Here is a 17,215-nt window from a genome sequence, read left to right on the forward strand (position 1 = left end):
AATCATTCATTCTTTCGTTTATTCGGTGTGCCAGTTAGGTACCAGGCAATGAACTAAACTATAGATGTAGGAGAAAGTAAGATCTTAACCTATACCTACTTATAATCTTACTGCAATATGGTGTAACAAACAATGATAGTTTAGAGACTGATATTGGATCATTCAGGAACCTTTCAAGACGTTTTGATGAATTAATTTCTTTGTGAGTAAGCTGAAGGTGTTAAACATGCTCCCAACCCGACAAATCACGCCCTTTGTTTCTGGAGCAGCATACCTGCCTACTCGAGTGAATACATAGGAGAGACCACCAGCAGAGTATGAGGTTCTGCCTCTAAACTCCTCGTGTTCGCAGAGTATCAGAGCCTGAAGCTGCCTTTGCTAGGAGCAGGAATACCCCTGAAAGTTCAAGAGTCAAACTCACTTCTCTTCAGCAAGAGAAAAACTGTTCCTTTATCCTCTCAGCTCTTTGAATTTTCAAGTACGTAGATCCACTTCCCCAGAACCACTATGCCTCCATCACAGCATCAGAGCACCAAGATGGATGAAATGTGCTATGCTGTATAATTTAACCTGGAGCAAAATCACCAACTGGCCGGACTACATTTCGACAGAATCGCCTCTCTATTACAACTGTCAGTAGGATTTCTGCTTGTAGTTCTGCGCGAGGACAGGAGATGATCTGCAAAGAAAGTGTCCATCTAAAGAGGCTCATCAAGCTCTTGAGACCTTGGAAAACCTGATCTCCTAGGCAGAGGGGAGAATATATGGTAAGACCTGGTGGGAGAAGAGAGGATGGTGGCAATGCATTGAAATAAGCCTGCTTTTTTGGAATGGAGAGTGTTTGAAGGGACAGCAGGGAGAGAGAGAGAGCTGGAGAAGTGGGCAGATGGCGGAGCACCACCAGCAGGGTGATTAAAGCACTTTTATTTATTTTTTCACACATGGAATCTGATGTAATAATATACACAAATGAACTTACAAAACAGAAACAGACCTACAGATACTTCTGTGGAGAAAGGTTTGTGAACCTGCACACCATCTTTAGGATTCATGGACAGGTTTTTCAATGAGAAAAGAGTCCAATGCGGTAGCCACACATGTTCCTTCCTGGCGGGCTGCCTCCTTGACTCAGCAGCCTTGTCTTTCCCTCAGTCTCTCAGGGAAACGGTGAGCATGGGTGGCTACATTCACTAAATCCAACCTGATTTGCATCCTTCTTTTCTACTATTCATCTAGCTTCAGACTTCCTGTTCCCGAACATTTTGAGTGGGACACTCATTCAAATATTTATTTTCAGACCTTTCTAGCTATGAGAATGCAGTTTTGCTTTCCTAAACCATCCTCTCTGGTTAATTACAAGACTTATAGGGCTTCAGAAAGGACAAAAATAAATACGCAAATTTTTCTAAGAAAGAGTTATAGAACTTCATTCATTACTCAACAAATTTTACTGACTCCCTGAGAACAATGCATGATCCAGACACATCTGTACAACCATATCACCTGGTACTTAAGGAACAGCCACAACCACTACAAAATGCAGCAGGCGGCGTATCCTAGTTAACACCGTTTTGCTGTTGCTATTGTTGTTTAGTCGCTAAGTTGTGCCTGACTCTGCAGCACCATGGACTGTAGCATTATAGGGCTTTATAACTGAGGAAGTACCGTCATAGCCATAATTTCATGTGATCCATACAAAACCTGTGTGTAGCAGATGCTTTAGATTATTATTTCTATGGCCATGCTCCTTCAGTAGGGGACTTTGCAGCTCCTCCCGTCAAGATATGGAGTCTAGGCACTTCCCTGGTGGTCCAGTGGCTAAGACTCCATGCTCCCAATGCAAGGAGCCAGGGTTCAATCCCTGGTCAGGAAGCTGGATCTCACATGCCAAAACTAAGACCCGGCACAGCCAAATAAATAAGTCTATTTAAAAAAATGTTAAATCTATTTCCTAACCCTTTGTCTTTGGGCTCATTTCTAGTGTCTTGCTTTGGCCAACAGAATGTGATAGAAGTGATATTGGGCTTCCCAGGAGGCTCAGTGGTAAAGAACCCACCTGCCAAGGCAGGAGACTCAGGAGATGCAGGTTTGATCCCTGGGGTCAAGAAGCTCCCCTGGAGGAGGAAATGGCAACCCACTCCAGTGTTCTTGCCTGAAGAATCCCATGGACAGAGGATCCTGGTGGGCTCCAGCCATGGGGTCGCCCCAATCTTGACTTAGCAACCGAGCACAAGTGAGAGGTGATATTAGGCCACCTCCAGGTATATTAGTCTGCTCAGGCTGTCATAACCAAACACCACCGACTGGGTGGCTTCAGCAACAGAAATGTATTTGCTCACAGTTCTGGAGGCTAGAAGTTCAAGATCAAGGTGCTGTCCCGTTTGGTGTGTGGTGAGACCTCTCTTTCTGGCTTGCAGACCTTCTCATCTTATCCTCACACAGCCTTTCCTCTGTGCTTGTGAATAGAGAGAGATCTCTGATGTCTTATAAGGACACTAGTCCTAGTAGATTAAGGCCTTACCTTTATGACTTTATGACTTTATTCTTTATTACTTCCTTATAGGCCCTATCCCCAAACATAGTCAAATTGGTGACTGGGGCTTCAAAATATGAATTTGAGGGGGGACACAATCCACAGCTCCAGGACTAGGTCCCAGGGGGCCTTGTGAGCTTTGATTATCTCTCAGAAATTGTCTACAACTTAAGACAAGCCCAGGCTAGTCAACTGGAGAGAAGAGACTTCAAGGAGCAGGGATAAGCTGTCTCCCTGAGACTACCAGAGAGAGACCAACTGCAGAAGCAGGAGAGGGCCTAGATGAGACAGAAGCACCTAGCTAAGCCAGATCAAATGTGACCCGCAGAACTGTGGGCAAAATTCATTGCTTTAAGCCACTACATTTTGGATGGTGTGTTGGGCAGCCAAAGCTAAGTAATGTCACAGATATTACTCTGATTCCCATTTTGTTGATGAGAAATGGAATCTCAAATCAAGTGATCGCTCAAGGTTCTATGGTGAGTGACTACTAAAACACTGCATCTTCTGAATTCGAATCTTAGCTTTCTCCATTGTCCTCTGATTTTACACCATAAAAGATGGACTCGGAGTCCATAGATATAGACACATTGATGTAGGCCAATTTATGACCCTTTTGCTGGCTGGACTTTAGAGTGGGTGAGTGTGTATGAGCATGTGTGCCTGTGTGCACACGTACCTGCCTTTCCTCTGGAGGGTACAGACCCAGGATTTATCAGGTATTTTATTCCAAATGAATAGTTTCATTGGCTGTGATAGATCCAGGCCCTACATACTTATGTCAGTGTGCCTGGACTAGCCTCTGGATAAAAATGACAATGAGCTTCAATACGCTCCTACTGTGGACCTCAAAGAGGATATTTCTGAAACCCTTTCTTGAAATGCTGAATAGAGGTCAGAAAGAAAGCAAAGCTGCAGAGAAACCCTCACTGAAATGAAAGATGATTGCTATTTGAGAAGAATGAAAGAAAGGGCCAAAAAGAGAGGCTTGAGTCATGAGACACCACCACCCCCCAGAAGGACTTCCCAGGTACCTGTTTTAACAGTCATATCTCCTAGTCTGCTATTGCAAAATCTCAGGCTTATTTCCAATATTTTGCTCTTTCAGATAATGCTATATAGATATTTTGTATACAGACCATTTTGCACCTGAGTAAATTTTTTTGTAAAGTCAAATCTTTGAAGTAGGCATTCTGGATCAAACAATATATCCTTCACATTCCTATAGGTAAAATTTAGAGATATTGTCAAATTGCCACTGTCAGGGCTGTGCCAATTTATACTTCACCAGCAATGTGTAAGAATGACTCTCTCCATAGCCTCACCAAGAGAATATTACCAAATTTTTGGATTTTAACTATAAAATAGATAAGAAAAAGTATATATTGACAGCAGTTTTAGTTTGCATTTCTTTTCTTATAAATAAGCTTAAGCATCTTTTGGAACATTTAATTTCTGTCTTTTATATGAACTCTCTGTTCACATCCTTTATCCATTTTTCTATTATGTTATTAGTTTGTTCTTTAATCATGAGGTATATGCTAGTCTTGACTAACCAGACTGTTCTTAATTACATTTTACATGACATTATTAAACTATTGTATTCTTTGACTTTCTTGTGTTATATTTTATATGTAGGGTTTAGGGAGAGGAGATATTATACATTTCCTACCGCACTGTTGATTCTCTAAGTACAGGACTTATGAATTGCATTTACTTCTTAATTGCTCTATTCCAGTATGAGTCCAAGTAATAATTCATCATCAGTAACTACTTGGCTTACTGAATGTAGTTACCCTACCCTACAGCCCTTAGAGGGTTGAAGCCCTGCCAACGCCTTGATTTCAGACTTTCGGCCTCCAGATTAAGTCTGTGTTGTTTTAAGCCACCAAATTGATGGTAGTTTGTTACGGCAGCCACCAGAAACTAACAGCCCTTCACACCTTTTGTCCAGTCTCTGCCAAGTTCCCTAAATACATGCTATTCAGCTGACTGATTGTGAGAAGAGAGGGGGTAATGAAGGAGATTCAGAAGCGCAAGAGAGGAGGGTATATACGGGGCTGGGTGTCGGGGGGAGGATGAAAAGAGAAGAGAGAGGAAAAGGAGGAAAAGAGAAAGAAAAAAAATGAAACAAAAAAAAGAAAAAGCGGTAAGGGTGGGTTGGCATCTGCTCAGACATTTGACCTTTTTCTGGGTCCTCATCTATCTCCACAGGGTGTCCCTTCTCCTCTCCCTCAGCCTCTCCCAGCCCCTCAGGCATTTGGCCTCACTAAGCAAGTTCCTTTTTATACTCTTTACATTTTTTGTCCCGTCCCACGTTTCTGGTTTCCAATCTGCAGGCACCAGTGGGTAGGCTAGAAGCCTGAGCAGAGACATGTTCACCCTGAAAGCTCCCCTCCACCATCCACCCCATCAGTCACTCTTAGCCATTCCAGCATCTGGGGACTGGGGCATCCCGGGTCTCCAGGCAGGGCATTCCAAATCTACAAGCACCCGCTTGGAATGCTTCTGAGGTCACAGCAGCCCACTCTTTCCATCGCCCACAACACAAGTGAGGGAAACAAAGGAAGTAACCCAGAATGGCTAAGTGGGCCCTCTGAAAAATTCCAAAGGCGGGAAGAAGGTTGTGATTAATATGCCATTTCATCTTCTGTGGGTTCAATCCCTGGGTCGGGAAGATCCCCTGGAGGAGGACATGACCACCCACTCCAGTATTCTTGCCTGGGAAACCCCATAGACAGAGGAGCCTTGTGGGCTACAGTCCATGGGGTTGCAAAGAGTTGGACAAGACTGAGAACACACACACGGTGCTTTAGACATCTCTGTACTGCCTCTAGTGGTCGCCAGCAGTTGTGTTCCCCTAAAGGATCTCATGGCTTGTAAACTCCTCTCCCAGTTTTTAAAATTTTCTCTGTGTTTTTTAATTAGGAATTTTATTTATAATTATATTTACATAGAAAAAGATTTAAGTATTTTTAGAATCAGTTCCATTTTTTTCTTTTGTGATTTCTATTTTTTTAATTATTTTAAATTTTCATTCCATGAGTTTTGAAAAATTATAGCATGGTGTAACAACCATCACGGTCAGGATACAGACAGTTCCTTCACTCCAAAAATTCCCCCATGCTGCAACTTTATAGTCAAACCGACTCCCCAGACTTCCCTGCTGGTCCAATGGGCATTCTGGGTTTCCTTTGTGTCCCCTGCCAAAGCAAGGGACACAGGTGTCCTGGTCTGGGAAGATTCCATGTGCCGTGGGGCAACTAAGCTCGTCTGACACAACTGAAGCCTGCACACTCTAGAACCTGTGCTCTTCAGCAAGAGAATCCACCGCAGTGAGCAACCCACGCGCTGCAACTAGAGAGCCGCCCAGGCCCACCGCAGCTAGAGCAAGCCCATGAGCTGTCAAAAACAAACCATTGTTTTAAAAACCACTCCCTGCCACAAACACACCCTTAAATCACAGTAAATAACTTTTGATCTTATTTCTATTCCTACAGTGTTATTTTTTTCCCAGATTTTCATATAGTGGAATCATGCAATATGTAACTTTTTGAGCTTTGTTTCTTTCATTTTACATAGCATATTTGATAAACATAAGGTATCAATGATTTTGAGAATATTAATAGTTCATTCATTTTAATTCCTAAGTCGTATTTCACTTAATGGATGTACCACTTTATCCATTGCCCAAATTTCAGTTGCTGCAGGTTTTTGTAATTATGAATAGCACTGCTACAATTATTTGAATATAGGTTTTTGTGTAAACCTATGTTTTCATTTCTCTAAGATTAATACATAGGGGTAAGCTTGCTACATTTATATGGCAAATAGAAGTTTAACTTTACAAGAAACTGATAAACTGTTTTCCAAAATAGCTGTACCATTTTTATTCCCATCAGTAGTATATGGGAGTTTCATGCACTCCACATTCTTATCAGGACTTGGGACTCTCAGTTTTTGTTTTCATATTACACATTTGAAAATGTGCGTAAAGGTATCACATTGTGGTTTTATTTTGCATTTCCCTAATGACCAATAATGTTGAGCATTATATTTTGTGTTTATTTACTATCTCCTTTGGTGAAGTGTCTGTCAAATCTTTTGCCCATGTTTTTAGGGATGTTTGCTGTTGTTGTTGAGTTATAAAAACTTTTTATATATTGTAGATATAATTCTTTTGTCAGATATATGATTTGCAGATATTTTCTCCCAGTCTATATCTTGTCTTTCATTCTCTTAATAGTGTTTCAGTACACAAACACAATAAATTTAGTTCTTTTTTTATTTTTTTATCTGTATTTTGTAGTCTTTAAGCATGCAAATTCTGCCAATATTTGTTATTTACACTTAAATATTTCATTTTGGGGGCCATAGTAAGTGATCTTGAGTAACTTTTCCTTTTCCTTGCCTTATTGCACTGACTAGAACTTCTAATATGCTTCTAGATAGGAATGGTGAGAATCTTGTTTCAGTCTTGAATATTGTTCCAGTATGAATGCAAAAGTATTATTCTTCACCATTATATATAATTTACAACACATAATTTATAATATCTAATTATGTATCATTTAGCTTTAAGTTTTAGGAGATGCTTTTTATCATATTGAGAAAAGTCCCTGCTAATCCTAGTTTGTTGAGAGTTTCTATCATAAATATAATTTTATTTGTCACATGATTTTTTCTATATAAATTGAAAAAATTGTGTAGTTTCCCTTTTTCAGTCTTCTTTAGTTGATGTAATCCACATTACTTTTGGAATGTTGAAGTAGCCTGCCTTCTTGGCCTTCACCCCATTTTCTCATGATGCTGTCTTTTGCATGTGTTGCTAGGTTTAACTTGCTAAAAATTTTTTTAGAATTTTTGAATATATTCATGAGAATTGTTGGTCTATAGTTTTCTTACGTCTTTGCTGGTTTTGGTATCAGAGTAGTATGGAGCTCATAAAATGAGTAGAGAAATACTCTCTCCTTTTCGATTTTCCTAGAAGAGCATTTGTAGAATTGGTATTACTTCTTCCTTAAATTTTTGGTAGAATCCACCAACAAGCCATCTGAGTCTTGAGTTGTCTTTGTTGGAAGGTTTTTAACTACAAATTTAATTTCTTTAATAGATATATGACTAGTCAGAATACCTAATTTTTTTGTATATGAGCTCTGATAGTTTGTGTCTCTCAAGGAATTGGTCCTTTTCATTTAAGTTGCTGAATTTATGAGCATAACGTTGTTACAGTATTTCCTGATTATCCATTTAATGTTCACCCCTTCTTTGTCCAATTTTTGCTTTTGGAATAATACTTTGTGTCTTCTCTCTGTTTTTCTTGACCATTCTTGCTACAACTTTATCAATTATATTGATCTTTTAAAAGAGCCAGTTTTTGGTTATACTGACCTCCATTGTTTTTGTGTATTCAGTTTTCTTGATTTCTCTTCTCATCTTTATCTTTTTCTTTCTTTGCTTTGGGCTTAGCTTGCGCTGCTTTTGCTTATTACTGAAGATTACTGATTTGAGACATCCCCCTCCCAATATAACAGTAATTGCTACAAATTTCTCTCTAAAAACTGTTTTAAGTTCATTGTCCAAATTTTGATATGCTACATTTTTCTTGCCATTCAGTTCAAAATATTTTCTAACTTCCTTTGAGATTTTTTGTCCCACGGAATATTCACAATATTTCTAAATATTGTTGTTGTTTAATTTCTAAATATGAGGGGATTTTCTAGATTACTATTACATTTTAGTTTAATTTTATTTTAGTCCTGATTTCAATTCATTTGAAAGTGTGTTACTTTGGGCTTTCTCAGTGGCTCAGATGGTAAAGAATCTACCGGCAATGCAGGAGACACGAGTTGGATCCCTAAGTTGGGAAGATCCCTGGAGGAGGAAATGGCAACCCACTCCAGTATTCTTGCCTGGAAAACCCCACGGACAGAGAAGACTGGTGGGTTAGTCCATGGGGTCACAAAATAGTCAGACGTGACTTAGCGACTAAATAATAACAAAGGTTTGCTTTACGGCCCAGAGTATTGTCTTTTTTGGGTGAATGTTCTGTGTACACTTGAAAAGAATGTGTGTTCTCCTGTTGTTAGGTAAAGAGGTAGAGACTGAAAATGAAGATATTTCAGTTCAATGAAGCTGCTTGAGCGTGTTATTTATGACTTCTATCATTTTGATGATTTTCTGTGTATAGTTACTCTTGAACAACGTGAGGGTTAGAGTCACTGACACCCCACTGAGTAAAAATCTGAGTACTGCTATCTCTGCCTCAAAACACAAAAGAATAGATAAATGACTCACCCAATGGCAGGAAGCCAAAACAGTTCAGATAAAATCAGGACTCAAACCCTAGTTTTTTTGATTCCACATATTGTGATCTCTTACTGAATGCAAACTTTCCCCACACTTAGTTAGTTAAAGATCTTTAAAATGAAAATACAGGTGATGTGTTTTTTTTAATCTGCATATAAATCAGTTCAGTTCAGTGATTCAGTCGTGTCCCACTCTTTACAACCCAATGGACTGCAGCATGCCAAGCCTCCCTGTCCATCACCAACTCCCAGAGCTTACTCAAACTCATGTCCATTGAGTTGGTGATGCCATCCAACCATCTCATTCTCTGTCGTCCCCTTCTCTTCCTGCCTGCATATAAACGGACCTATACAATTCAAACTTGTGTTGTTCAAAGTTCATTATCTGTCCCTCCCTACCAGGATGCAAGTGTCCTAAGTATAGGACTTTGTCTTCAGTTTAGTTCAGTTCAGTCACTTAGTCATGTCCAACTCTTTGCGACCCCATTAATGGCCTCCCTGTCCATCACCAACTCCCGGAGTTTACCCAAACTCATGTCTGTCGAGTCAATGATGCCATCCAGCCATCTCATCCACTGTCGTCCCCTTCTCCTTCTGCCCCCAATCCCTCCCAGCATCAAGGTCTTTTCCAATGAGTTAACTCTTCACATGAGGTGGCCAAAGTATTGGAGTTTCAGCCTCAGCATCAGTCCTTCCAATTAGGATGGACTGGTTGGATCTCCTTGCAGTCCAAGGGACTCTCAAGAGTCTTCTCCAACACCACAGTTCAAAAGCATCAATTCTTCGGCACTCAGCTTTCTTCACAGTCCAACTCTCATATCCATACATGACCACTGAAAAACCATAGCCTTGACTAGATGGACCTTTGTTGGCAAAGTAATATCTCTGCTTTTTAATATGCTATCTAGGTTGGTCATAACATTCCTTCCAAGGAGTAAGCGTCTTTTAATTTCATGGCTGCAGTCACCATCTGCAGTGATTTTGGAGCCCAAAAAAATAAAGTCTGACACTGTTTCCACTGTTTCCCCATGTATTTCCCATGAAGTGATGGGACCGGATGCCATGATCTTAGTTTTCTGAATGTTGAGCTTTAAGCCAACTTTTTCACTTTCCTCTTTCACTTTCATCAAGAGGCTTTTTATCCTGAGTGTCTTCATGCCTGATCTGACCCATAGTCAGTATGCAGTAAATAGATGGCGGATGAAAGAAGATGAAGCAAAACACCATTCTCTTGTATATTTTAAAGAAGTTGATTTGCAATAATAGACCGTTGAAATATCCAAGAGTACATGAAGGATTTTGAGATCATCTAATCGGGGGTTATCAATCTTTTTTTTCTCTGAATATATCTGAAGGAGACAGAAAAAGCCAAAGTTACAGATCTCAACTGGAAGGGATGCCTTTGCTGGCAGGAATGTCAGAATAAGAGGGAGGAGAAGGACCTAGGTAGAGTCTATGGTGTGAGGAACGCTTCCAGATGATAGCTTTTCTCAGGATACATGTTTGTTCTTGCTCTTCTTTTCTAAGCTCCTTCCACTCCTACTTCCAAAGCCTCTTTGAAAAATACCAATCTGGTCCACCTCCTTCCTTTTAAAGACAGTAACTCTGGAAGATTAATAATTTTCCCAGAGTCAAGAAGTGAGTGGAAAAGCTGAATTAGAAACCAGTATCCTGACACTGTCATATAGGATTAAATTAGAAGCACTAAGAGTCCAAACTGTCAAAATCCATATCTTTAGAGAAGAGTTTTGCACAAAGATTTGAGGAGTGTAGTACAAAACCATGCTTAACAGAATTTGGAGCTTACACTGCCATGGGCTCAAATTCTGCTGTGTGATCTTGAACAAGTTGTTAACTTCATTCAGTTTCACTTCCTCATATGTAAATTCTGGATTTACTTGAATATTCAATAGCCACCTAAAACTCAGCCCATCAAAAGTAAGTACTCTCTTTTCCCCCACTCCAAAACCTGCTCCCACTCCCTTGTTCCTAATTTCATTAAATGTCAACTGCATCTCCCCCAAATCTTTCTCCTCAATCTCCCTCCTTTGAGACCTATCAAATCTACATCCTAAATGTTTCTCAATTCAAATCACATTTTATTCATTCACATTATCACTCTGCTAGTATTAATCATTTTTTGCTTTCATTTTTGCCAAATGACTGCAAGCTTTCCAACTCATTTGATTGCCAATGGTCTTGCCTGCTCCCATCATTCATCTACACATTTCAGTTTCTCAATGCGGCTTTCATGGCAGCTCAAACTTTCCTGCCAAGCTTGTGCTTTCTTTCGTCCATGTTCATACTCTCTGCTCCTGCAACATTGAAAAACTGTCAGTCCTTTTGGAAGCATCATGCATACTCCATCCTCTGGATATTTCTTCAGCTCATTTTTCTTCTGGGAATACTGTTGAATTTTTGTGTGTGTGTATGTGTGTGGTCAGTTCATTTTTTTATATCTGTTTTGATGTCAGTTCATCCAGAGAGTCTTGTGTGACACATACCTTCTCTTTATGCCTCAATAAAATCTGGGTCAGACATCCTTCCAGTGAGCTTCTATAACACACATACTTCTCCCACACAGCCCTCACCACACTATATCATAACTGTTGATCTGTTTACACCTCGTCACTAATCTTAAACTCTTAAGGTCAGGGATCATGCCTCCCATGTACACTGTTATATCTTAGGTGCCCTACAGGTAGTGGCACATAAGGGCTACGTAACAAACGATATCTATTGTCATTATCATCATTATCATCATCATCAAGACTAAATAAAGTTGTGATTTACATAAAATGCTAAGCATAATGTCTGCTTGATAGCAACACATAGTAATTTTAATTATTTCATATTCTTATTTTCTTCACCAAAATTTAATATTTCTGAGCATATATATATATTATAATAAAACTCAAAGCAGAACACAATTCCGTCTCTTGGGCATTTTATTGTAAGGTAACATGTAATAAAAATATAAATACTTAGTATACATGTATACTGGAGAAGGCAATGGCACCCCACTCCAGTACTCTTGCCTGGAAAATCCCATGGATGGAGGAGCCTGGTGGGCTACAGTCCATGCGGTCACTAAGAGTCAGACACAACTGAGCGACTTGACTTTCACGTTTCACTTTCATGCACTGGAGAAGGAAATGGCAACCCACTCCAGTGTTCTTGCCTGGAGAATCCCAAGGATGGCGAAGCCAGGTGGGCTGCCGTCTATGGGGTTGCACAGAGTCGGACACAACTGAAGTGACTTAGCAGTATACATGTATACATGGATGTACTAGTGACTTTTCCCGTCAAATTCAGTGATGTTCTTGAGGATGAGCAAAAACATGACTGGAAGTTCTCGCAGTCTTGATTCATATAATAAAGATCAAATATTACTCTATGCATTTAAAAAATTCTTTCCGTAAACAAATCATTTAAACTTTAACTACTCCTTGACGATACCAAGAAAAAATACACTCTTAGTTGATAAACAGCTTGTAATAGGCATTCTTATCTTTCCTAATTCTCTAACTTTGAACACAGTATTGAATGGCAAAGGTCTTATAATAAGAATTGTTCCCTCTTCTATAAAGTTGGGAGAGGCAAGCTAATTATGATTATGTTTTAAGATAATACAAGATCACTAAGGGACTCAACTTAAAATACTGACTAGCTGAAGCAGAAAAAGATTAGCTTAATCATTTAGCAAGATTTCATTTTCTTCGGACTAATTCTAGAAATATACTTAAGACAAATAATTTTCTTTCAGTGGGAATTAAAACGTGAAAGAAATATTAATTTTCCCTCTGGGTAGATTCTGGGAGGAATTATAGATTTTAGATTCACAGTGAGTGCCACAGTTTTGGGTTTGTTTTTTTTTTTTTCCTAATTAGCAAAATTAAAAGATAAGGGAATTCCCTGGTAGTCCAGTGGTTAGAGCACTGCACTCTCACTGTCAAGGGCCCGGGCTTGATCCATAGACTGAGAAATAAAACCCACATGCCGTACAGTGCAGAAAAAAAAAAAGATAAAAATGTCATAAAACTCTACTTCTATATAAAACTTAGTTTATTTCACAACAAACATTGCACATTGAATATTAACAAAAATTTTGTTTTTTATTGGTTCAATTCCATGAAGTAAAGTTACATGGCCTGTGGTCTTGATCTTACATACCTGGCATTCTGCTGCTAAGTCACTTCAGTTGTGTCTGACTCTGTGCGACCCCATAGACAGGAGCCCACCAGGCTTCCCTATCCCTGGGATTCTCCAGGCAAGAACACGGGAGTGGGTTGCCATTTCCTTCTCCAATGCATGAAAATGAAAAGTGAAAGTGAAGTCACTCAGTCGTGTCCGACCCTCAGCAACCCCATGGACTGCAGCCTTCCAGGCTCCTCTGTCCATGGGATTTTCCAGGCAAGAGTTCTGGAGTGGGGTGCCATTGCCTTCTCCGACCTGGCATTCTAAGGAATTAAAATATTTCTACGGTTAAATCTCAACCTCTGTATTTCAAGATTTTCAGGAAAACATTATTTATCAAAAATTTATATTTCTAGGTATATCCCAATATAATAAACTGTAAGTCAAGAAAAGTTTGAAAAGAACAGAAAAGATGACTTAGGGACAGAAGTTATTTTTTATTACCAAAATTCTCTACTAAAAGGTTTGCCAAAAATATTATTGAATTCAGAGCTACCATGGTGTTTATAGATGCAGAAAAGATGAAAAGGAGGAGTTCCCAAAATGACAATAATGAAGCTCCAAATTGAAGATTAATTTACAAACAAACAAAAATGACTTGACTTTATAATGTATGCTAATAGGAAAATCTGCTTTGCTTTGCCAATTTTTGATATATATAGGAGATAGTATAAAATCTAATAAAAGGAAACATAATGCTTTACATAGCAGATTAAAGTTTATTTAGAAGATTTTGCACCTTAAAAAAAAACAAACAAATAAAATGTAGTCACAGTTAAATATAAACAGATACTAAATGCTAGCTAAACTGATACATAGAAATGCCACGATGTTGATTAAGCTAATAGTTTATTTCTACCTTATCTTGTTTTACAAGAATAGCTTATAAAAATAACACAAACAATAAAATATCTAGACACCCAGAGCAAAAGAAATCAGTCTTATAGTAATTACTTAATAAACATTTTCTGATTTTATTTGATAATTATTTTTAAAAGAAGTTGTAATCTGTAATCTTCAGTGCAGGAGATGCAAGGGTGGCCAGTGGGTCATAGGGTAGCTGCTTTGAATGAGAGGCAGCAGGTTTTGTTTTTGTTTTTTGCTTTTTGGCTGCACCATGGAGCAGGCCTGAGCTTAGTTCCCCGACCAGGGATTAAACCCACAACCCCTGCATCAGGAGCATGAAGTCTTAACAAATGGACCACGAGGGAAGTCCAGTCTGGTTCCTAAAATATCTCTAGAACTCAGCTTGCCACGCACAATTTTCTTATAGTGAAATAGAAACTTGCTTTTCAGTCGCTAAGTCCTGTACGACTCTTTGCGACCCCATGGACTGCTGTATCCAGGCTTCCCTATTCTTCAGTATCTCCTGGAGTTTGCTTAAACTCATGTCTATTGAGTCAGTAATGCTAACCATCTCATCCTCTACTGCCCTTTTCTCCTTTTGCCTTCAACCTTTCCCAGCATTAGGGTCTTTTCCAATGAAAAGACCAGGCTCTTTGCATCAGGTGGCCAAAGTATTGAAGCTTCCGCTTCAGCATCAGTTCTTTCAATGAATATTCAGAGTTGATTTTCTTTATGATTGACTGGTTTGATCTTCTTGCAGTCCGAGGGACTCTCAAGAGTCTTCTCTAGCACCACAGTTTGAAAACATCAAATCTCTGGGGCTTAGCCTTCCTTATGGACCAACTCTCACATTTGTACACGAGTGAGTGAGTGAGTGATAGTCACTCAGTCGTGTCTGACTCTTTGAGACACTATGGACTATAGCCTGCCAGGCTCCTCTGTCCATGGAATTCTCTAGGCAAGAATACTGGAGTGGGTGGCCCTTTCCTTCTCCAAGTCATACATGACTACTAGAAAAACTATAGCTTTGACTATATGGACCTTTGTTGGCAAAGTGGTCTCTGCTTTTTAATATGCTGTCTAGGTTTGTCATAGCTTTCCTTCCAAGGATCAAGCATCTTCTAATTTCATGGCTGTAGTCACCATCTGCAGTGATTTGGGAGCCCAAGAAAATAAAATCATTATTTCGACTTTTTCCCCATCTATATGCCATGAAGTGATGGGGCTAAATGCCATGATCTTAGTTTTCTGAACATTGAGTTTTAAGCTAGATTTTTTCACTCTTGTCTTTCACCCTCATCAAGAGACTCTTTAATTCCTCTCCACTTTCTGACATTAGAGTGGCAAAATATAAATTAGATTTATACCTTCGAGTTAAATAGAAAACCATTTCCCTTTGGTGCTGGCATTTCCTTTTCTCATTACTTAAAATGTTAAGCATATTTTAAAAGAATAAAATATCAAATTATTAACCTACTCTGAGCACCAAATTTTTATCAAACTCTGGGCTTGCACACACCTTGGTTTGGCTTAAGAATGGGGACCATATCTTGCTTTCAACATGCTACTACAACATAATAGGGGCCCAATTATATGTATTGAATGTGTAAATTAACAACTTAATAGTACTTTCAATTTCTGAGGATGATGTGGAAAAAAAACTAACACATTCTTCAGCCAATTAGGACTGGATGGGACTATTGTCAGATTTAATGTGATGTGTTATACTCATTAATTTCCATTTTCAGGCTCTAAAGCACAATAAAATTCATTCTAATGACAATGTGATCTGGAAAACCTCAAGACTATCTTCAATAGTCCAGGTAGAAGCATAGGGTCCAGGAACTTTTCACCTACAAGATACTCCAAAGGCTATTTTGTGCAACTTCAACCTTTTCAGATAAGGAAATTCAGGCCTAGTTGAGTCACTTGCCTAGATGACATAGGTAATTAACATTATGGATGAAAATAATACCCTGATTCCCAGTCTAAGACTGTTTCCACTATACAGGTTGCCTCTCTTTTAAAAAAAAATAATAGTTTTTCTCTATTTATTTATTTTTGGCTGTCCTGGATCTGTGTTGCTGCGCAGGCTTTTTTCTAGTTGTGAGCCAGGCGCTATTCTCTAGCTGTGGCGTGCAGGTTTCTCCTTGTGCTGGCTTCTCTTGTTGACAAGCACCGGCTCTAGGGCGCATAGGCTCCAGGAGTTGCAGCATGTGGGCTCAGCAGTAGAAGCTCTCAGGCTCTGGAGCCCAGGCTGGATAGCTGTGGCATGAGGACTCAGTTGCTCTGCATCATGTGGGATCTTCCTGGACTGGAACTCAAACCTGTGTCTCCTGCGCTGGCAGGTGGATTCTTTACCACTGAACCACCAGGGAAGCCCAGGTTGCTTTTTCTAAATCAATTATGGAAATGATCAAATAAGGAACAAAATTTTTGCCTTACATTTTTTACCATTTTTTTTAGTTGATTTCTTTCCCAAATCAAGATATGTTGAAACTGGACCTAGTCAAACATGGAGAGCAGGAAGATGCTGGGAAGTCCCTGGAAGGCAGTGGTGCAGAGAGGTAAATGTACCAGAACTTTCTGTGGCAGCGGGAGGGGAGTGGACTTGGGAGGATTCAGGCCTGACTTTTGCAAAAGGGCAGCACCCAGCTCTAGCAGGATCTGACTCAGTTTGAATGGTTGTTTGACGTTATTGACTTATGTTGACATGGCCAAAGAGACCGGAACTGAATATTATGTCCAAAAGTTCATTTATCAACTTGATAACAAACTCTTGGATAGATTTCTAGAGTGAAAATGTTGCTTGGAATGCAGTCATATTCCAAGTAAGTGTTTTTGCAATAACATTCACAAACTATGATGGCACCCACATACACCCATTCTTCCAAGCAGTAGTTAAGCAACATTATTACACTGGTGCAATTAAATGATCGCTGATCAAAAATATTGCTAGTGAAACAAAAGATGAATTGTAGGATCTTTAAGCCCTAATTTAAAAAAACATACTTTAAAAAATTCATTCACTTATTTTTGGCTGCACTGGGTCTTTGTTGCCACATGGTTTCTTCTCTAGTCGTGGTGAGTGGGGGCCACTCTCCAGTGGTGGCGCTTGGGCTTCTCATTGCAGGGGCTTCTCACTGTGCTGGCGTCTCCTGTGGATCACAGGCTTAGTTGCTCTGAGGCATGTGGGATCTTCCCAGACTAGGGATCAAACCCATGTCTCCTACACTGGCAGGCAGATTCTTTACCACTGAGCCACCAAGGAAGCCCCTTAAAAACATACTTTTTGAATGGTAATAGTTTTTTCTAAGTATCATTTATCACT

This window comes from Capra hircus, chromosome 4 (genome assembly GCF_001704415.2).
Source record: "Capra hircus breed San Clemente chromosome 4, ASM170441v1, whole genome shotgun sequence".
In the NCBI taxonomy this organism is placed as follows: domain Eukaryota; kingdom Metazoa; phylum Chordata; class Mammalia; order Artiodactyla; family Bovidae; genus Capra; species Capra hircus.